Source organism: Corvus kubaryi, unplaced genomic scaffold (assembly GCF_017639235.1).
Source record: "Corvus kubaryi isolate FWS band 111438036 unplaced genomic scaffold, C.kubaryi_AGA036_p1.0 37387, whole genome shotgun sequence".
Lineage (NCBI taxonomy): Eukaryota > Metazoa > Chordata > Aves > Passeriformes > Corvidae > Corvus > Corvus kubaryi.
Window position 1 is genome coordinate 10,450,410 of NW_024581129.1, and position 19,987 is coordinate 10,470,396.

Here is a 19,987-nt window from a genome sequence, read left to right on the forward strand (position 1 = left end):
TAATTAGTGACATTAATGAAACTGCCTTCTGGAGAGACTGGGAAGCTTGACATAAGCCTGTCCAACCTCAAAACAACATCAGGGTTGAAGGTAATTTTCCCCATTTTGAAGGCAGCAGCACAGCCTTCTGCCAGAGACCCGGCTCCACCCCTCAGCCCCAGGGACTGCAATGGTCGCTCTCTGTCCCTGAAGAAAGAATGTACATTTTATCCTGAGCACTGAATGACCATTCACTTTGCTGAAATGTTATTTCTTTTTATAACAGCTTAAAACGAGGATGAAAAAGGAGAAGGAACCCAGTGCTGCCACTTTGGAAAGCTTTTATTGTAATCAACCTTACAACGCTTTTTGTTGTACAATACAAAGGACGTTTAATCTCTCCTGGCTGGCACATTCCCTCCAGGGTTTTGCTGCTGACAATGGGAGCTTTCACTTTGACCGTGGTGAAAATAGTGTCAAACCCACTGCAAGGCACTGCTTTTACTCTGGATACATTTGGGAAATTCTAAAGAATCAATGACTTCATGACACGAGGGAAAAAATAGGGGTTACAGTTGGAAAGAGTTCATATAATTTCCTATAAGTTTTGCTTCCATGAATATCACCACCTCTAAAATGTGTTTAACTTTGGTGTTGCAAAGATGTGCATGGTTTGTTTGAACTCTTTGATTGATTTAAAGAAAATAAACAAACCAAATTTATGAAATAAGATTTCCATAGCACTTGTTCTTCATAAATTTCCCAAAAATCTCTGAATGTGTAGTCTCAAGGTGCTCCACGTAGAAAGGGAGGAGGCAACAGAGGTCTTGGGGTGGAATCACTGAGCCAGCTCTGTCAGCTTTTCCGTCTTTTTTTCTTGTTGGTTTAAAGGAAAGTGAAACTCTTTGCACATAACAAGATTTTGCCTGGGTATTTTCTAAAGCTCAGGCCAAATTCAACCTCTGAGTTTTGGAAAAGGTTGTTAGAAAGTTGCAATTCAAGAAATTCCTCTGTGCTTCCAAATTTGTGCCAGGCTTTTAGACTGCTGGATGGAAACCCCCCAAAAGATTTTGTTTTGTTCACAGAGAGACAGACAAGTGATTTCCATCTGGGTGACTTCTTTGCAGTTGGGAGAAGCAAACAACAAACAAGAAGCGTAGGTGTGGACTGAGGCCAGCTCAGAGTGAAGCCACAGGGACTGAGCAATGTGCATGTCCTGCCCCAGGAGCCACAGCCACCTTTTCTGTCTAGAGTTGTCCCTTGAAACACCACAAACTCACTCATCTGGTTACATAATTTCTGTACTCACAGCAGCTGTATTTTCCACACTAAAGGATATTTCAGATCAGCATCCAGATTGAATCTCCAAAACCAGCCAAAGCCAAACAATTCTAAGCTTGTATTTTTGCTCTCTGCCAGAGTGGCATAAAAAAAGAGTACTGCAGATAGAAGAGCAAACATGTTGAGATGTGTGTGAAGCTCCTGGTGAGGTTAATAGAGAGTGTCCCAACAGGTCCTAAGGAAAGATTGTCACCTTCCCAACACTGTCCTGCAGGTCAGAGAGAGACTGTGCCACTTGTCTGCCTGGTGTGGGACAGTCCTGCATTGAGAACAGCAAAAAAGCAGGGTGAAAGCAGCATTAGACAGCCCAGGGACTGAAAGGTTCTGGCATAAACTGGTCAGGAAACATTTCTGCATGTGTCACACACAGGGTGTCAAAACCAAGCATGCAACTTTCTAGCAGCGTACAAATGAAAAAACAGGTCACAAAATAGGTCAAAAAACTAAAACCCTTATGCTGGCTAGTTTCTCACTCAGTATTTTGATGAATGCTGATTGGGATCCTTATGGAATAACAAGACAGAGTAAGTAGACGTAGGAGCAACTGACTTGGATAAACTCTCATTGCTCTGAGAGGTGCTAGATAGTAAATAATCCATCTTGGAGAAGCTTTGAGAGGCTGGAGAGTTTTCCCATCTGCTAGAGATGTTTCTTAGTCTTGACTTGGATATAAATGCAGAAGGCAGGTCACACTTAAGCTGCTGCTCTGTAACCTTCTAGATGATAGGTAATTACTCATAAATGTGTCCTACAGATACTCCAGGGATCCATCTGCACATGCTTGCCCAAGAGCTGATGGCTCTGGTTGAGTTCAGAAGAGACCAGAGCTGTGTGAGGAGTGGTAGATTTAGAGGATGCTCAGTAATTCAATTTTTCAGGCTCTCAATGGAAAATATTAGAGCAATGATAAGGCAGCCCGTAATAAAATTACATTTATTTTTGGAAACCAAATTGTACAGCTGTGGAAAAGCAGGTAGCTTGCCAAGTGGGGGCTCCAACTCCAAGACTTATGGCCCCCATGGGGCTGAGACATGCTTGGCCATCCTATAAAAATTCCACCACCCCTTAATGACATATCCCTGGGCTTTGGAACCTTTTTGAGTGGAAAGTGTGTTTTTCTGGCCATCCATCCTCAGTCTGCTCTGCTACAGCAGCATGGTTTGCCCATCCCCTGGCACTGGTGACCAGCCTGGTTGCTGCTGAAACTCTCCTGGTCCCTGGTGAGGGCTGCAGCCCCCCCCCAGATGGGCTGGGCTGGCACAACCTGCGGGGACCGGGGTGGGGTGAGATGCAGGAGGTGGGAGCACAGAGCACACAATCATCTATTTTGACTGGAGACAACCAGAGAAATAAATGAGCCCCCAAATTACCCAGGATAAGTTAGGGCACTATACTGCTTTCCCTGAATTAAGTAGGGAGGCTTGCAATTAATTCAGCACAAAGAGACTTCTGCACTGACCATCATTTCACTACTGCTGGAGAGACCTGCTTGGCAGCTTTCTGGAAAAGGAAAACTCTGTAGCTGAGACAAAGCACATAGGTGGGCAGGCAGTTGTGATAAAACCACAGGGAATGAGGAAAATGAGAACTGTCTCATGCAGAACTTAGAAATGGAATAAACAGGTTATTTTTACAAGACAGAAATGAATGTATAACTCCAGGAATGAGGAAAAATACAGCAAGTAACAGCATTTGCAGTTCAGCATATTCCACTGCTATTAAAAATAAAGGGAAAAAAAAAGGCAATGAAAGCAGAAGCATTTTGAGAAACAGACAGTGCTGTGGTATCTGTAGTTATGTGTTCTGCCTTCTGCATTCCCCACAGTAATGAGAGATGTGACCCTGTAATCTGCTGCAGAATTGCTGGTCATTTTCTTCTGCCATTAAGATGCAGAATGGGAGCTGCTCTTGCTCTCACGTGGACTCTCAGACAATTTTTCTTTCTTTGTGGTTTCAGCCAATCCACACTAAAAGTCTATTGGACTGGCATTTTCTTTGCTCCTCAGGATGGAAAATTGAATTGATTCCTCTGAGAAGGAAGGGAGCAGGTATTCATTATCATAAGGCGAATTTGTAAAGTTCTGGTTGGTTCAGCTCTTCCCCTTCATTTTTCAGCTCACTCCAAGTCATTGTATCTCTTGCATCTTATCCCATTGGATGGAATAACACATCATTCAACATTATTAACCGTGGCCAAGATGATTCTTAATATTGAAAATTAGCAGCAAAAAGTGAATGATCACCTGAGAAAGCATTTCTCCACTTGAGCTTTATGACCTGCAACAGAAAGTTTTGCAATGAACAACAGCTCTTTGTCACTTGGAAGTTCTAATACTGTTGCTGTTGTGCTTTTCCACCACAGTGAAATCAGTGGTATTAACCTCAAAGCACCTAAAGAGCTCAGGTCAGGGGACCAGACCTTCTGCACTAGTAAAGTAGAGTAACTACACCCATTTTAACACCCCCAGTGTGTTGATCTGATTCCATAGCCAGGCTGTAGGAATAACTTCCCTGCAATGTGTAAGTAGCTACTGCTGGATAGTGGGTGCCCAGAGTGCTGGAGATGGTACTTGGTGCTGGCATTGGGATATAAATTAGAAACTTAGAGAACCATTTGGCTTTTCCCATCCCCTTGTCAAGAACCATTTCTTCTGTTTTTCAGCACATGGAAGAAGTTCAGATAAGCACACACCACTCTAAGACCCAAGCCTCTCAGCACAGAGCAGTTCTCTAAGGTCAGAAGCAGAGCAGCAAGCACTGGGCTAGCTGGGTCTGCTTTGAGCCATCAGTGCTGAGCCTCTGGAATTTTTCTCTCCTGATAAGCAGAAGCTCTCTGGTTGTACCCTATCCCAGTCATGCTCAAGTGTTGGCAATTGAAAATTACCATCCCAAAAATAAGACAAGATGTCGTTAAGTCCCACGTGCACTTTCTTTTCCGACTCCTACCATCAATTATTCTACTTGTTGGTAATGGCTTCAGTGGATTCTTCCTCTCAGTGGATTTCTCTGCTGCTTTGCATTTAAATTCACCTTGCCTTCCCAAATGCACAGACAAACTGTAAGCAACAAATGAGCCAGGCAAAAACAAACATGCTGTTTTTGTCTTGGCTTTCTCTGCAGTCCTGAGCAAAGGATGTTTCTATATCCCTTTGAGAAAGCCATCCAATGATGAATAACTATTTGAAAACAAATGGGTAGGATTGTATCAGCCACCTACTTCCCAGCCTTAGAAAGAGTAGGAAAATCCTCCTATCCATAAATATTTTTTAGGATGATAGTTCTGAAAATAAAGTAGGCTGGAACATTTGCTATCAGGCCAGGCTGCAGCATTCAGCTTATATCAATTACTGTCTATTTGACATGCTTCATGCTTTCTTCATTAACAGGATGAAAGGTTTTATGGGATAATAACCCAGTTCCAGTAAGCAAATGTATTTGTGGGACCAAAGGCCAAGTCCTTTGTCCTTGCTGAAGGAGCCTTGAGACTGCAGTGATTGGCAACAGTCTAGGATGGATAAATCACAACAGCAAAACTTCTGTCCCACAGAACACTGACCCACCCGTGAATCACTGAGGCCAAAGGATCCTCACTGCAGGAAAGCTGAGAGAGCAGAGATCATCTTGGTGATGATGCTGGTACAGGAAGGAAATAGAACAGCCACTGGCTTCAGCTGGATATTGAAGATGCTGTATCTGGAGTTACTGCCATGTTAAATGGTCCCTCACGGTTTCCTCATCTCAATCAAGGTTTGATTGAAAACTTGTGACCTGAAATGGTGGTCATTACCTTACCAGAACTTATTGGTTTTCTCACTCTTCAGACAGTAGGCAGATGGTAATTGCTTCCTAAAACATTTCTCAGCTGAACAGCAGTGGCAAACACTCTTCTCACCTCAGAAAATCCCAGAGCACATTACAAACTACCTGGACAAAGAGGACAGATGTGTTTTCCTTGGATCTGGCAGGAGCCATGCAATAGCCACTTTCATCAGGGAAGAGGTGTGCTTGGCTAATGGAAAATAATCATACCTGGCTTGCCACCCCATATGTCCCACACTGTTAATTTTATTGTACCTGCACTCAAATTATCAGTAGGGATCCTCTTCTCCTTCTTCATTAAGTAATTACGTGGAAAATCTTCCATCCCAACACAACCAGAGCAGACTGTGAGTAAGAATGGAGGAGGGTGTGCAGTGAGGGGTTGCTAACAAGAGGCAAAAACTATTTCTTGTTCTCCAAGTTCTCCATTCCTCCACTGGGGCCAGCTGAGTTAGCACCCAGTGTGTGCTCCCTCTTGCAGCCTGACCTTGCTGGGTGCAAAGAGCACAATTTTTCCCCTGGCTGTGGTTTCTGGCTGTGTGGGCCAGGACTGCTGAAAGGCTCTATTTCAGTTCACACAATCCATGCACCATAAAAAGAACAAAAACATCCACACTGATCAAATATCATCACACAGTGGCATCAACATATCTCATTGTGCAGTCCTAATCTATGTCCTGTATAGAATTGTGGTATTCAAAACCCCACCATGCTGGCTTTACTGGCAGGTGTTTGATATAGAACCCGAGAGGAATCACAGCAAGGACTTGAGGGGTCTGTACTCATGGCAGATGAAATCAAAGTAGTAGTACAGAAATTATTTGTTTTAATCTCAGACCATGGACTGAATTTAGAGCTCTAAATCAGTGTTTGCCTGATAGAACAATGGGTTCTTACAGGAGAGCATTTACTACAAAAACAAAGCTTTTTATCCAAATCAGTGAGTGCCAGATTTTGAATTATGGCTGTAAGAGAAAGTCTTTTGTTTCTGTCACCTCTTTAGTCAATGCTAATTCGACCAAGATGTGAATGAGTTAGTATTGCTCCCAAAAATTCTGTGACGTGCAAAGAGCCACCTTCTCCCCAGCACACGGAGCCTTTGGAACTCCTTTCAGACATCCTCAGAGAGTCTAGATGAAAAATCTGCCTTCAGATGATGGAAGACAGGTTAGTAACTTGCAGGATATTTATTTCAAGAAGCAAAGTCATGGCTACAACCAAACAACTGAAGAAAGGAGAGATGTGCAGTGGAGACACGCTGAAAATTTCTATTAATTGGCTCCAAGGTGACACAGAAGGGCAACATCCATGCCCAGCACAGCAAAAGAACAGCATATCAGGAGATAGGAACAGCCTGTGGAGCTCACCAGCAGAAGATTTGGGAGATACAAGGGGTATATCACTCTGTACAGGGGTGGTGTGAATTGCAGAGCCACCTCAGGTGGGGTGAATATTAGCTCACTGCAGCACTTGTTCCATAAGGAAGTATTTACTAAAACACATATTTTTTCAATTTTCCGGTTTACCATTATTTTGTGCAGACCCCATGGTCTCACTGGAAGCTTCTACCTGAGAAGTCTTCTTTACCATCTCTCAGAATTGGGATATGCTAAACTGACATAGCAGAAAAAATAGCAATCATTTGGGAGCAATTTATTTCCTGCAGTTATAGACTCACAAACACTCATTTCCATACCACCTACAGATGTGCATGCATCTCTTTGTTCTGATAGTGAGAAAAAAACCTATTTATATTCTTTCAGTACAAGCAATCCTTGGCTTGAATTTTTAGTTGGTCAAATAATGCTGAAGAAGGAAATATTGGAATTTCTGCCTGTGCCATGAGACTATTCAGGCAGGCAAACTCTATTACTACCATGGTCTTATCAAAGGAAAGCTAAATCTCCTCATTAAATGTTGGGTGGTGTTATTTTCAAGAAGAGAGGCTCTCTACTGCAGGCAAAATGCTGGAGAATGTGAAAGCAGGTGGTGGCAGCCTGCAGAGGAAGGCTGTGTGTGGAGCCATCCCAGGGGGAAGGGGGCAGCCACCACTCCAGCGTGGCACTGCTCAACATCCAGACATGGGGACAGCCACACTGTCCATCTGCTGGGTCCCAGCTCCCACCAGGATTGCCTCTGGATTGCTGTATTTAGCCACCAACCCCAACATCTGGCACACGTACACCATCTGGCATCCCTCTGTCTCACCTTTAAAGAAACCTATCAAGCAAAAAGCCACACATGTACTATTGCCTCCTGCCTGTGACTGACCTCTGTGTGAACATCAAAAATGTAGTCAGGAAGGCTTCATTTGATAAGGACACATGCCAAAGCTCACCTTTCCAGAAAGATGTCCAAAATCTGAACCAGTAAGTTAAAACTAAAGAAATTAGGAGCACATTCCAATGCAAGTGGCATCGAACCCGATTTTGTGTATGCATTTTTAATTATTCTTGGCATCCTTGGGCAAAATACTTTAGCCTGAATGCAGCAGAATATCCAATCACCTAAGTAACACATCTAAGTCCTACAAGATTTGAGGTGCAATGCTGAAACAGAGCCGCCACAGCACTCTCCACTAGACTTTTACTGGTCTGTCATCTGCTAAAATGGATATAAAATTAGCCCTGCTTTCCTACAGTCTTACCTGTTTGGGGAGAAGGGAAAAAGCAAAAAAGAGGGAGAGAGGACGAGGTACAAAAGCCTGTGACATAATGATAATTCTGCTTATTTAAAAAAGAAAAACATCTTAGAATATTATCTTGTGAGGGATGCAGTTTGAAAGCAGTCTAAGAGGTTTTCAGCAATTATGGTTAATGTATGTAGAAATAATCTAAATGGTTAGTAAAATGTTGACTGGAAGATAAACATATTTATGCTATATGAAACTAGATATTAAAATTGCTTTTTTGACACTTCAAGTGCAGGAAGCTGTCTAGTCCCTTTACTGGCACTCTTAAGAAAGTTAATGAGACTTTTTCCTGCTATATTTTAAATGGAAGGCGTGGTGTAAACAAAACTGCAGATTGGTTTCTTTGTTCTGCTGGGGCATCCAGATGTCCTTCAATCCACTGGACAGACTTTTGTTCACATATTTTGCATAAAGTTGTCCAAGAACCTTTAAATCATGCCAGGATCCAAAACTCTGTGTATTCAGTGGACAAAGAGCACATTCCCCTGACACCTGCTCCCCCTGCTCTAAGCCAGCTGGGGGACATTAATCCAATTATCAGCCATAGGTGAGTGTATGATTTAGGAGTCTAGGAAATTATACTGAAAGATTTTTAAAAAAAAAATTTGTTGGCAATACCCTAGGCTAGATTTTTATGCCAATCCAGGTCGAATGAACTTAACTCTAACTCTCTTCACTGGAGGCACTAATCTCTGCCTCAGGACCTGGCCAGGCTGGAAGGGACAAACCTGCTGCACCTGGGTGCAGACATTGGAGCACCAGGCCTGCCTTTATCTTTTGATACTCTGCTAAGCCAGGGAAACCTGGAATCAGTCAAAGCTCACTCAAAGTGAGTTCAAAGTGAGCTTTTGATTTATTCTGAACTATTTTAAATACCACCCACCCAAAACCAGCTGAAGTCCCCATTGTACCTACACAGGCTCAATGGCCAGAATATTTAGCTACATGTATAACAGAAGACACAACCTTCACTATGCCTTTAATTCTGAAAATAAGCTACTAGGAAAACATTTAAGTCTCTGCAAAGTAAGCTGTATGGTTTTCCTTTTGTTGTTGTGCTCCTGTTTGGTTGCTTTTTTCTGAGAGCAGACTGGATTGACTACAAAAAAGGAAGACAAGCTAAAAGTACAAAATCTATAAAAAACTAGTGTTCCAAGGAGCAAGCACATGCACCTAAGAAATCTTTGTTGATTGTTGCTAATATCTATGCTAATTAAGCTAAAAATACCCACAAAGCAATAGAATTTGCAGAGATGAGTCTATTGTCTTAAGCAAATAATGAAGCCAGAAACAGTTAAATTGATCCCATGACTCTCATTTCAATAATAAAGCAGCAACAACTGTTAATCTATAGCACTCAGTTTAAATTACAAACCCAGCGCTGAATGGGCAATTTCATTAGAGAGAACACAGCTGAGAGAGAAATGCTGGCAGGGAAAAAGAGTCATCCCCATTGAAATCCAACCTTCCTGAGAATTTCTTGTTGCTCTGCACCCAGACTCATCATCAGGGAAGAGTTCTCACAAATAGCAGGTGCATCTCTGGGAAGCTTTTGGTGTCCAAGCAATTCCCTTTTATTTCACCCCCAAGGCTACCAGGATCCAACGGGCTGAGCCAGCTGCCCAAGGCTCCATGGGCAGTCTGGGCACTGCTCCAGGGGGGACACAGGGATCAACAGGAAGGGCAGTGAGAAGGAGGGGAGAGTTTTCCCCCACACCTGCCTGGAACCACCCAACAGCACTGTCAGAGAGGCTCCAGGACACAAGACATACATGTGTCCCCAAGGATGGGAGCAGCTCAGTGAGCAGATGGGAAACTGGCTTTTTCCTCTTTTTATTCTTGTCCCTGAAACCAACACACGGTCTGCAAGCCAATCAAACTCACCCACGGATACTAGCACTGCCTAGAAGAGACAGTTCTCTTTTTAAATTAGATCCTTTCAAACACTTACACAGATCCTTGGATATTGCAGGGGCTGTGGAACTGAAACCAATGAACATCCACAGTAGGTGAGGGGAGGAAAGGCTTCCACCATCTCTCCTGGCAGCTGTACAAAGCTTATGGGAGGAAGAACTTTCTGTTCTCACTGAAGGAAGCAGGCAGGACTATAAATATCCACATGGAACATATTTACTGAAGGATGGAGTGCCATACTAACAACCATTTTTTCATGGTAGGACCAAATTTCACAGGTATTAGCAACTTCCTGAAGTAAAGTCAGAGAATCAGAGGATAACTGAGGTGAGAAGGGACCTACGAATGCTTCCAGTTCAGCCTCCTGTTTAAAGCTGGGACAACTTCTATGCTAAGGGAGGCTGTTGAGGGCCTTGCCAGCTCTCTCCTGATGAATCTCAAGGATGGAGAGCCCACAGCCTCTCCAAGGAATATGGTTCCTGTGCTGTATAACTCTCATTCTGATGATTTTTTTCCTTATACAAACAGAAGGAATTTCCCTTGCTGCAATGCATGACCACTGCCTTGTGATTTTGCAGCACACTGTGGCAGAGTCTGAATCCATCATCTATACAGTCCCTTTCCATTAATGGTAGACAGTGATTAGATGCCCCCTTATCTTCTCCAGGATAAGTAAACCCAGCCCTCATAGCCTCTCCTGATATATCACATGCTGCACTCTCCTGAACATCCCATTGACTTTCTGCTGGATTTGCTCCCCCTTGGTGACCTCTCTGTGGCCCTGGGATACACCAAACCCGCAATTTTCCAGCTGTGAGATGCAGCCTCACAAGTCCTGAGTGAAGTCTGACCTGTGGCCACACTGCACCTGAACAGCCCAACACACAGGCAGGTGTCCCCACCTTAAATACACCTGCAGTGCCTCATGTCCCTTGGGTCCTTTCTGCAGAGCTCCCTGAGCTGTCATTCCCCAACCCATGGGGCTGGTGTGTCCCCAGGGCAGGACTGGCTGTGTTTCACCTCAGTGAGCATCATGAGGTTCTCGTTACCCTGCTCCTCAAGCTTTCCAAGGTTTTTGCCTATCATTGAAAATGGATCTAGAAGGTTTGGTAACACGTTCTGCATGCCTGCATGAAAAAGAGGAATGACTGTCTCCTAAGATTTCTGTGCATTTAGCCAGTCTCCCTGGTGCCATGGTGGTTTACACCAACATCACATTCTTTACATTAGTAAAGGATAAGGAAACCCCAAATTCCAACCGACATCAGCAAGAGTTTTAGTGACAGCAGTGACCTTGAGAATACTCCCATGCAGCAGCAGGATCAGGATGTCAGCATTACTGCTGGAATGGGTTGTTTTAACAGGACTTTGCTGAAAGGGAAGGAAGATTTAGTTGTTGCTCAAGCAGAGGTGGGGGGGTGGTGTTGAAATCTATAACCAGTATCCCTGTTTAAAATTCTGTTAGCAAAATTTATGACACCCATTTTTCCCCTAGTAAGAATATTTCTTTCAGCTATTCATTTTGGTTTTCATGAGACCTTCTGCAGAGGCAATGAGCTATATCACTCTGTTCTGCTCATATAGCATCCTGAGATCTAGATGCTTCAAAACCTGTGTGCATTGTAATGACTGTATAGAATATCCCCACGAAATTTGACATCTGCATCCTTGATAATTCATTTGTATTCAAGTGGAAATATTCATTGCAGCTTTTGCAAATGCTGATGTAAGCCATGGAGTGGATGTTCACAAAACTCAACATCCTGTGCCCAGATCCTTCATAGAGTTCATCCTATACATGGGATCTCCTTTATCACAGGAGCTGTGTAAAAGATTGCCTCTCCCTAATGAAATTTCTGTTTTTCCCCTCTCTTGCTGGAATTACAAATGAACTGTACAAGTACACCATGGCTGTGCTGCTTTAATTTTGTTATAACACCCAGGGAATAATTCTGTATCTTCTAACAACAAGCAAATATATGCATTCAAAAGTTAAATATTTACTTGCCAAAGAGACATTCCAAATTGTTGTGGGTGCTTGTCTTCATTATGTGTGGGAAATTAAATTGACTTTGTACCATAATTCTGCTGGTCTAATAAAGGATTATGCACAACAAGGGGACCCCATTCGGTTGGAAAGACGCACACCCCCTTCTCATGAAACTCTATTTCATATTGCAACAAGCTCAGGTCTTATCAAACATAACAAGTTAGGACTTTACTGTTCTGAGACACACTGTCTGCTCAGGAGGTACAAGACTAACCTAGTTTAGATTTGAAGAAAATCTTGGGTGGTACCAAATGTCCAGTGTTAGGTGCAATGTGTGCAGCCAGAATAATTCTCATTCCCTTCCCATCTGCTAACAGAGAATTGATGAAATGGGAATGCTCCAAATAAAAAATAATTTTCTTAAAAAGACCCAGAATCAACATATCAAAACCTAAAGGTAGACAGGCTGCCCAAATATCTGCAGCTGGTTTGTCCTTTCCAGCCTGGTGAGGACAGATCAGAAAGCATCAAAGATCCTGCTTTGGGTCTTGTTTTAACAGATCATAATTGTGAACAACCTGTTGACACAAGCTGAAAACAACATTGGGACTGTTTTTGTAAAAGAGATGCATTAGTTAAACACATTTCCTTAGCATTTACTGGACCCAAAATCTAAATGCCTCCTAATTTCTCTTTCTTGTACATATCAGCTGTAAGTAAAACCCTCTGCCCTGTAGCTGGGGCACACAGTTTACACTCTACACAGCATGTTCTGTTATCCTCCATGTTTGTTTGCTGGCACTGGGGGATCTGATTTTTCCCCACCTTCTTTGGAAACATCATAATGCTGGCGGTTTTGAATTTTGACCCTCGCCTTCAGGCTATTAAACACTTGTTCCAGTCCTTTTAGATTAGATATCCCAACTTCTAACTGCCTTTAGGAGGTTAAAACACATAGAGAAGACCTTTAGCTTTTTACTTCAACTAATCTATTGCTAAACCAGCAGCAGTCTCTCTCTCTCTGCAGATATGCTAACCTCCTGTCACTACATGAAAGGGTTTAACAGTTTCTAGGACACAGAATACACTTGAGCACAGAATTTTGAACCGCTTTTCACCATGGATTTCAAATACAATTTGAGGCTTGCAAGGCATTACCCGAATGAGACACGACAGTTCTGCTTTTCCAACAAAAATAGCAATAACCACAAACACAGCATGACCTGGTAACCACACTCAAGTCCCAGCAAACCCTTGCATGGCCAGATAAATCAGGTGTATGCAAGGGCCAGAGCTGCCTGCTTTCAGCCCACGCCCGGGGTTCTGCATGGGCACACCTTGACTCAAGGACATGGGCACAGCTCCCTGGGGGCACAGGCCACCACCCACGGACCAGGACAGAGCTCTGTGTCCCTCCACTTCCCTGCACAGCTCTGCAGCCTCTCCAAACCTGTTCCACTGCAGCCTTACACCTTCCAGCAGTGATGTTATGCCAAGCTGGAGAGCAGAGCTAGGCCCAGCAAGTGCCCCATGCTGTCTGCAGCCACCCAGCTGTCACTGGTGTGACTGGGCAGCAGCACAGCCAGGGCCAGGTTACTGCCTAGGGCATCTTGTCAGCATGTGAAAAACTTCCTAAGCCATCCTTAACTATGTCTAGGATAGAGGTTAATGCCAAACTTTTACACAAAAAGTGTGTTTCTAGGCATGTTCACAATCCTGAAACACAGGGAACCTCACCTTGATAATCCATGGCCCGTTAACAAGTTAAGGACTGCACAGTGGCTCCGTGCTGGACACACAGGGAGCTTTTCCAGGAGCAGGGAACAGCCACACTGTCAGATTTTGTTCCTTGGGAAGACACCTGGGAACACTTTTCCAGCACTAGATCAACTGCCTCAATCTTCCGGGGTTGTCTCCTGTTCTCCTTACCACTCCCTGCCCAGCTCTGGATTCAGTATTTTTAATGCTTAAAAGAGAGCACATGCAAAGGTTCTTCGATCTCAACTGTTAAACACATAACTAGAAGCTAGGCCCTCTTCAAATGCACTCCAGAAGTGATTTGCTGGAAAAACAGGCAAATTTTGAAAGTGAGACTTGAGACAAATAGCTGAAAAGCAGTTATTTCACCAAAGAACTGCCTGTGCTCAGACAACTCATAAAAACAAACCTGACAGAGTTTGTGCTCATGTCGCTTTGGCCCTGAATAGATACAAACCTGCAAACACAGGGCAGTGTGGAGCAATCATTCTCCCTCTTCCAGAATGAATAGGAAAAACCTGTGTTATGCTGATGTGCTGAATACTGAGCAGTAGATACTCTCAAATACTCTTCCTGGCCAGAACCAGTCAGCAGGGAGTTTAAATCTGCTTCTTGGTCCTGCAGAGATCTGTCATGAAGGAATGGAGCTGCTCACTCACCTTCTCATATGTCATCTCCAGCAGCACTCTGACTGTCCAGAACATTTCTATTATCCACCTGTCAGTGATAAAATGGAGAAAAGGAATATTATGGTGTGTTCTGTAGATTACATCTTACTGAAAGGGTGAGGAAAGTTTTCAATAGTGTGTTGAACAGCATGGTACATTTTCTACATCAGGATAATTATTTTTTATCTCAAGGGTTTCATTTAGGAAAAAAAGCTATCACTGGAACTGAAAGTCTTAATTTATAGAATATTTGTAATTAGACACATGATTATGTTCAATACATAGTATCTTTTGATTTGCTAGCAACCAAATGCTGCTACAACCAACACACTGGTGATGACCACTCTATCTTTACAACAGCAGTGTCACCCTCATCTTAGAGGCGCTACAACCACACTTAAATTCCTTTTCAGCAGGTGGAAACATGTTTATAGAGCCTCATTACCTCCGTGTGCTGTCTTGAGATGGCAGACTGCACTCCAGGGTGGGCTGTGCTCCAAAGGGATGTATCAACAGCCCCCTTGGACAACAGCACCGACTGGGCTGCTCCACACAGCCCTACACATGAACGTGTGAATAATCTGAGGTCTGTACAGCTCCTGCTTTGGTCTGGAAAGATGTTCAAAGTAATTAGAATTATCATTAGCAGGCAGCTGCTTGCAATGCACTGTAGTGAGCTAAAGCCTGGGCTGCCACCCAGCAAAGGTGACAGCCTCCTCTCAGACAGCCCTACCCCAGAAATACTTTCCCATTTCAGGATCTGGCCCTTGGGAACCCATAATAACCATGGATATTCCCGATCTGCAGAGGGATTTAAACAGCTTGCTCGGGAGCAGACTCTACTGAAACATTGCATCTCAATGCTGACATCCCCTGGGGGAAGAATAAGTAGGAGTTAGGATTTAACCTTTTGGGATGACAGTATGTGGCATATGTTTGAGATAATCAGTGGAATTGCTGAGTGAAAAGCTGTGTTATCTTAAAATAAATATGGTTCACCCAGAAAGGTATTCAAACTCAGCTTCATGCAGTATGAACAATTGTTCACATCCTGTAGCATGCGGCCCTGAGCAGTTAGTACAACAAAAAGGGATTAAGTGCCTCTAATTATTATTATTGTTATCCAAACATTTTGCTATCAGAGAACCTGTAATAAATAACCACAACATCTCATGGATACAGCTGTCAAATTTACTGTCATTAGCTGAGCTGTTCTGATTAAGGGCCAGAGTTTTTCCAGTAAATACACAGATCCCTCTCTAAGGACTAAAGAATAAATGAGAACTGAAAATCCAAGGGAGAAAAAGAAAGGGCTATCATGTGAGCTTTGTTCTTTGCTCAGAATGTCATGTTTCTGTAAATATAAAAGACAGTGGTAACACAGCCCTTACCCCACTGGCAGGGACTCCTCTCTTGTTCATCCACCACAGGCTGAGTGCCCAGAAAGCATCTGAGTGCTGCAGGGTTCGTGGCACATCCCTACACTAGCACAGGAAAGAGACAGTGTGTCCTGTCCTGGAGACCTTCAGCAACGTGAGCAATCCTCCTGTTCTTTTCCAGGCTGCTTTAAAACACCTGTAAAATAAGCTGAGTTACTTAAATCTACCCTGATGTTTAAACTTACAGCTGAGCTTTCCAAAACAGATTTTACGAGTCTTCAGAGACAGACACTTAACACAGCTGGTTTATGGTTACTCAGCTTCCCCCATTTTTATTTTGGTTCACCAGCAATTTCTGGTCAGGTTTCCAGCCCAAGTCTGTAAAGGTTTAATCTTTGGTAGTGAACAGGACTAGAAGCAATCAAGGAAGACCCATCTTCTTAGATAAGGTTTTGTAAATTCTAGACATTCAAGATGCAAGTAGGTGAAATAGATCAGTTTTCACCTGATAGTTTTTGTTTTTCAAGTTTTGTAGACAATAAATGCTTTTCCAGCTTCCAATCGTTCCTCGAAGATGTCAGCATTGTCTTACCCTCTGTTTGTTCCTGAGAAATGTGATGAAACAGAAGGAGTATTCCCATTCTCTTCTGACATCTGCTGCGACATAACCACCCTTCTCCGCCTCAGAGCCTGCCTTGAGCCACCTTCACTTGGACCAGTCATAATTACTCTCCTCTATCAATTTTAAATATTCCACTGCCATAATCCTGTGCTTTTCTCACTGTTGCCCTCACTCCTGTTCAAAGTCTCTCTTCTTCCTGGTGATCCAGCACCTCTTTCCCATCCATTACCTCCATGGATCTTCTGCACCGGCCAGTGAAGCCTCATGGCAAGTTGTATCGATTTCATCAGGACATCGTGCAGTGTTTTGGAAACTTGCATAACAACTAGAACAAAAAGCAGTCCTGTCATCCATATCTGGAGCTCTACAAAATTTCCTCAGGTCTGGGAATGTACAAACTTCAGTGGGAGCTTTCTCTGTGCCTGGGTCACTGACAAAGTCCACCTGGAGCCTCCAGCATCTAGTGAGACCTGGCTATATGGCATCTTCTCCTCACCTCAGGCAGGAGGGATTCCACTGCCCATCTATCACTGTGAATCTTACAGGAACCAAGCCTTTAATCCACCATCTCTCTATCAAACTGGTGAAATTGTCTGACAGTGCCAGAAGCTTTCAGGAGGGATGGACAGACACACAGAGTCTGGACAAGCAAAGTCCAAATCTGTACTTTGAACCTGAACTCATGAAAGTCCACTCTGGTTGGGGTATAGAGAGAGGTCTCGGAGGTTTCACCTCTTCTCTAGGACTCAGCAGTGCTGAGATGGTTTGCAAAGGTGGTTGTTTACTGTGTGCTCCTCCAAATAAACTTTTGCTTCCTTGCTATACCATGGTGTTCTGCCCTCAGCAGATAAAGCAGCTCCTGATGATCTCTCCACAGGGCCATTGTTTGTTGCTGTAACAATCAGAGGAGCAGCGGGAGGGGGTTTAAAGAGCCTGTTCCTGTTTAAACACACAGCTCAGAGAAGATGGGGAGGGAGAAGGAGATGGTGGAGGGAGAGATAATGGCGAGCATCAAGAAAAAAAGAAGGGGGAAAAAAAGATGAATAGGCTTATTTCTCCACAAGCTTCACAATTTCCCAGGAAGGATGGGAACATGTTATCCCAGCTGCCCTGATAAACACAGCACAGGACAGACACAGGGATGCCAGACTCCTTCCCTGCTGCAGGCAGCAGTGTAAAAGCAGCTGCTTCCTGAAGAGCCATAGGAATTTGTGGGGTTGTTCCTCCTAATAGCTGAAAAGGACTCTCACAGATCAGAAAGGAAGCGTTTCAAGTCCCATCTCACTGATTTTCCAGGAAGCTCTCTGGAGCATCCACCAGCAGTACCCAGAAACTCTTTCCTTGGAGCCAGAGCAAGAACAAAGAGAACACAGGGAGGCAGGAGAAAGTCAAGGGGAAGAAAGGCTTGGCAGAAAGTGAAGTAGCTTCTTTTCTTGCTGGAATTCTCTATCCTGTAATTTACCTACAGCAGAACTCTGCAAATTTGCAATAATGGCTGGAAGACCCATTGTGAGCTACTGAACCTTATGAATTACAAAGTAATTGGAAAAACACAATGAAAACAATGTTTTGCTCCATAAAGCATTCCTAGTTCCTTTCCTGGGATGGCTACAGGTCTAATTTTTTAAAAGAACACTTTGCAGTATGCTGTCATACCTACGAGGGGATATTTAGTAAAGAAACAAACAAACGTTGAAGTCCTAATAAAGAGAGACTTCACTGTGAGTAAGCAGACCAAAACTATTACAGCAGTAAAAATTATGTCTAGGAAGAAATACCCAGAACCAAATGAGCTGTACTGGATTTTACAAGAGTGCAGGTTAATGAAATTACATTTGGGGCTGTTGTGCAAATCCTCGTTCAGTCCTCTCTGTCTCAAGGAAGCCCCCTCGTCCATGTGCAGGTGCACAAGGCAGAGCTCAAACCCCTGTAGCGTGAGCAAGGAGCCTCCTCTGCAGCCTCTCCTCTCCTCTCCTCCTGCAATCCTTGGAGCACTGCTGGGACAGCCTGTGCTTCTGAGAGCTGGGTGCTGCTGGGGGTGCATGGCACAAAATCATGCAGAGAAGACAAAATCCTCTGCCATAAACACTGGCAGAACTCAAAATGAGTAGAGATCTGGGAATGGACAGCAACAGGTAGAGTTCACCCTAAGAGCTCCCACTGGAGCACTGAGGGGCTGCACGGGCCAGACTGCACCCTCAGGCATATCCTGAACCCCCAACAAGCCTCAGAACCATTGCAAAATGAGGAAAATGCTGCCTCTGCTCTGCCATTTCTCTCTACTTCCAGCTCTAATACTGATACTCACCCCTCATTTGCACAGTAATACATGAGGAACATATACAAGAAGATAAAGATGGTTTTTTTCCCTGCCTTTTCTTTTTTTCTTTCTCTGGATTTGCTACAGATGTGCTAGTTAGTGATGGATGAGTTTAATCCTAGCTCTTTTTCTAAGGTTTGTTGACTATTTACTGGTGGTGTTATTTGATGATCTCTATCTACAAAAGGGAATTTTCTAATACAGAATGTCTGCATTAATGGGATTTTTGGCATGTATAAATCATCTGACCCTGATACCCATTGTTGAATAAGTAGTTCTGAGATGGATAACTGCCCACAGCCCTTTCCAGAATCCACCATGGTGCTTTTTAACCCTCTTATTTTTTAAACCCTCTATGAGGATCCTCCCTTCTCTCCTCCCAAGAAAAAACCTGTGAATGTTTTCAGCATCTGAAGAAACCAAACCCTTGTATGGTTTTGTTGGTGATTTCCTTAGGGTTGTAGTTCAGCTGCCTGAATTTTAAATCTTTATGTTATTTGCATTTGTATTACATCGGTAGGAACAACAGGCTGGCTTTACCCCCACAGATGTCTGGCTGCAACAAAGGTGGGGTTTTGCTTTGAAATTGCTAAAAGTTCCCATAAGTCTCTATAATTGAATATGTGCCTATTTTTCCTACCAGATTTCCCTTTTTTAATAAGATTATAAACATAAGAGGTTCAATATTTGCAGCGATAGGATACACCTCCTCCAGCCTTTTTTAATCAGCATTATTAGTATTTGGCCACAAGCCTGGTCCACGTAAATCACATGAGGCAGACAGACACCCTCAATGCTGACAGACAGATATGGCAGGCTGACCTTTAAAATAACACTGCAGTGTTCACATTTTACGTTTACAGATATGCATTTATCCTGAGGGATCCCACTCCAGCTCAAGATATTCCGACTGCCACTGGGAATCCGGGATCTCCAGTGCCCAAGCTAACAGGCACACAGCCTGCACAGCTCAGAGAGAAGCAAGATTTTGGGCATGGAAACCAGCATAACCCAAAGATGCCTGTGAACCTCTGATTCAGTCTGAGCAGAATCAAGTCCTCAAGGTTTCCCTGGGTTGCTCCCAGTGAACTCAGCTCTGTGAAGCACAGAGGGGATGAAGTGAAGAAAAAGAGGTGAAAGCCAAGTTGGACACCAGCAGAAAACAATGGGAGTTCCTCAAGTTGAGGTAGGAAAGGAAGAGGGAATGCAAATCTTTGAGATAAGTCTTAACACTGGCTGTAAGGAGAGAAATCAGCTTGACAGGCAGACACAGCTATCCTACCAGTTACATTGTCCCCTGAGAAACACCTGTGCACCCAGAAGTTTCCCTATTCTTTCTAAATGTGACAATTAGAGATATTCCCTCTTCCCACACATCTTACTCCAAATAGAAATTAACTGAAATTGAGTGACAGGGGATTTGGTTTTCTTACAGCATCAGATTTGCTATCTGACTCATGAAATGGCAATACATCTTGGATAAAGTTTGGAGAGGACCAGTTTCT

At 43.5% G+C, this 19,987-nt stretch overlaps 1 long non-coding RNA gene across 1 annotated transcript; it reads right to left on the minus strand.

The window, feature by feature from the left end:
• Positions 1-311: 311 nt before the first annotated feature.
• On the minus strand, positions 312-19,425 carry LOC121669074. Its single transcript, XR_006017603.1, has 3 exons — positions 15,553-19,425; positions 14,153-14,210; positions 312-3,597 (listed from the first exon to the last, which is right to left on the minus strand). It is a non-coding gene; the product is annotated as an uncharacterized LOC121669074 (long non-coding RNA).
• Positions 19,426-19,987: the final 562 nt, after the last annotated feature.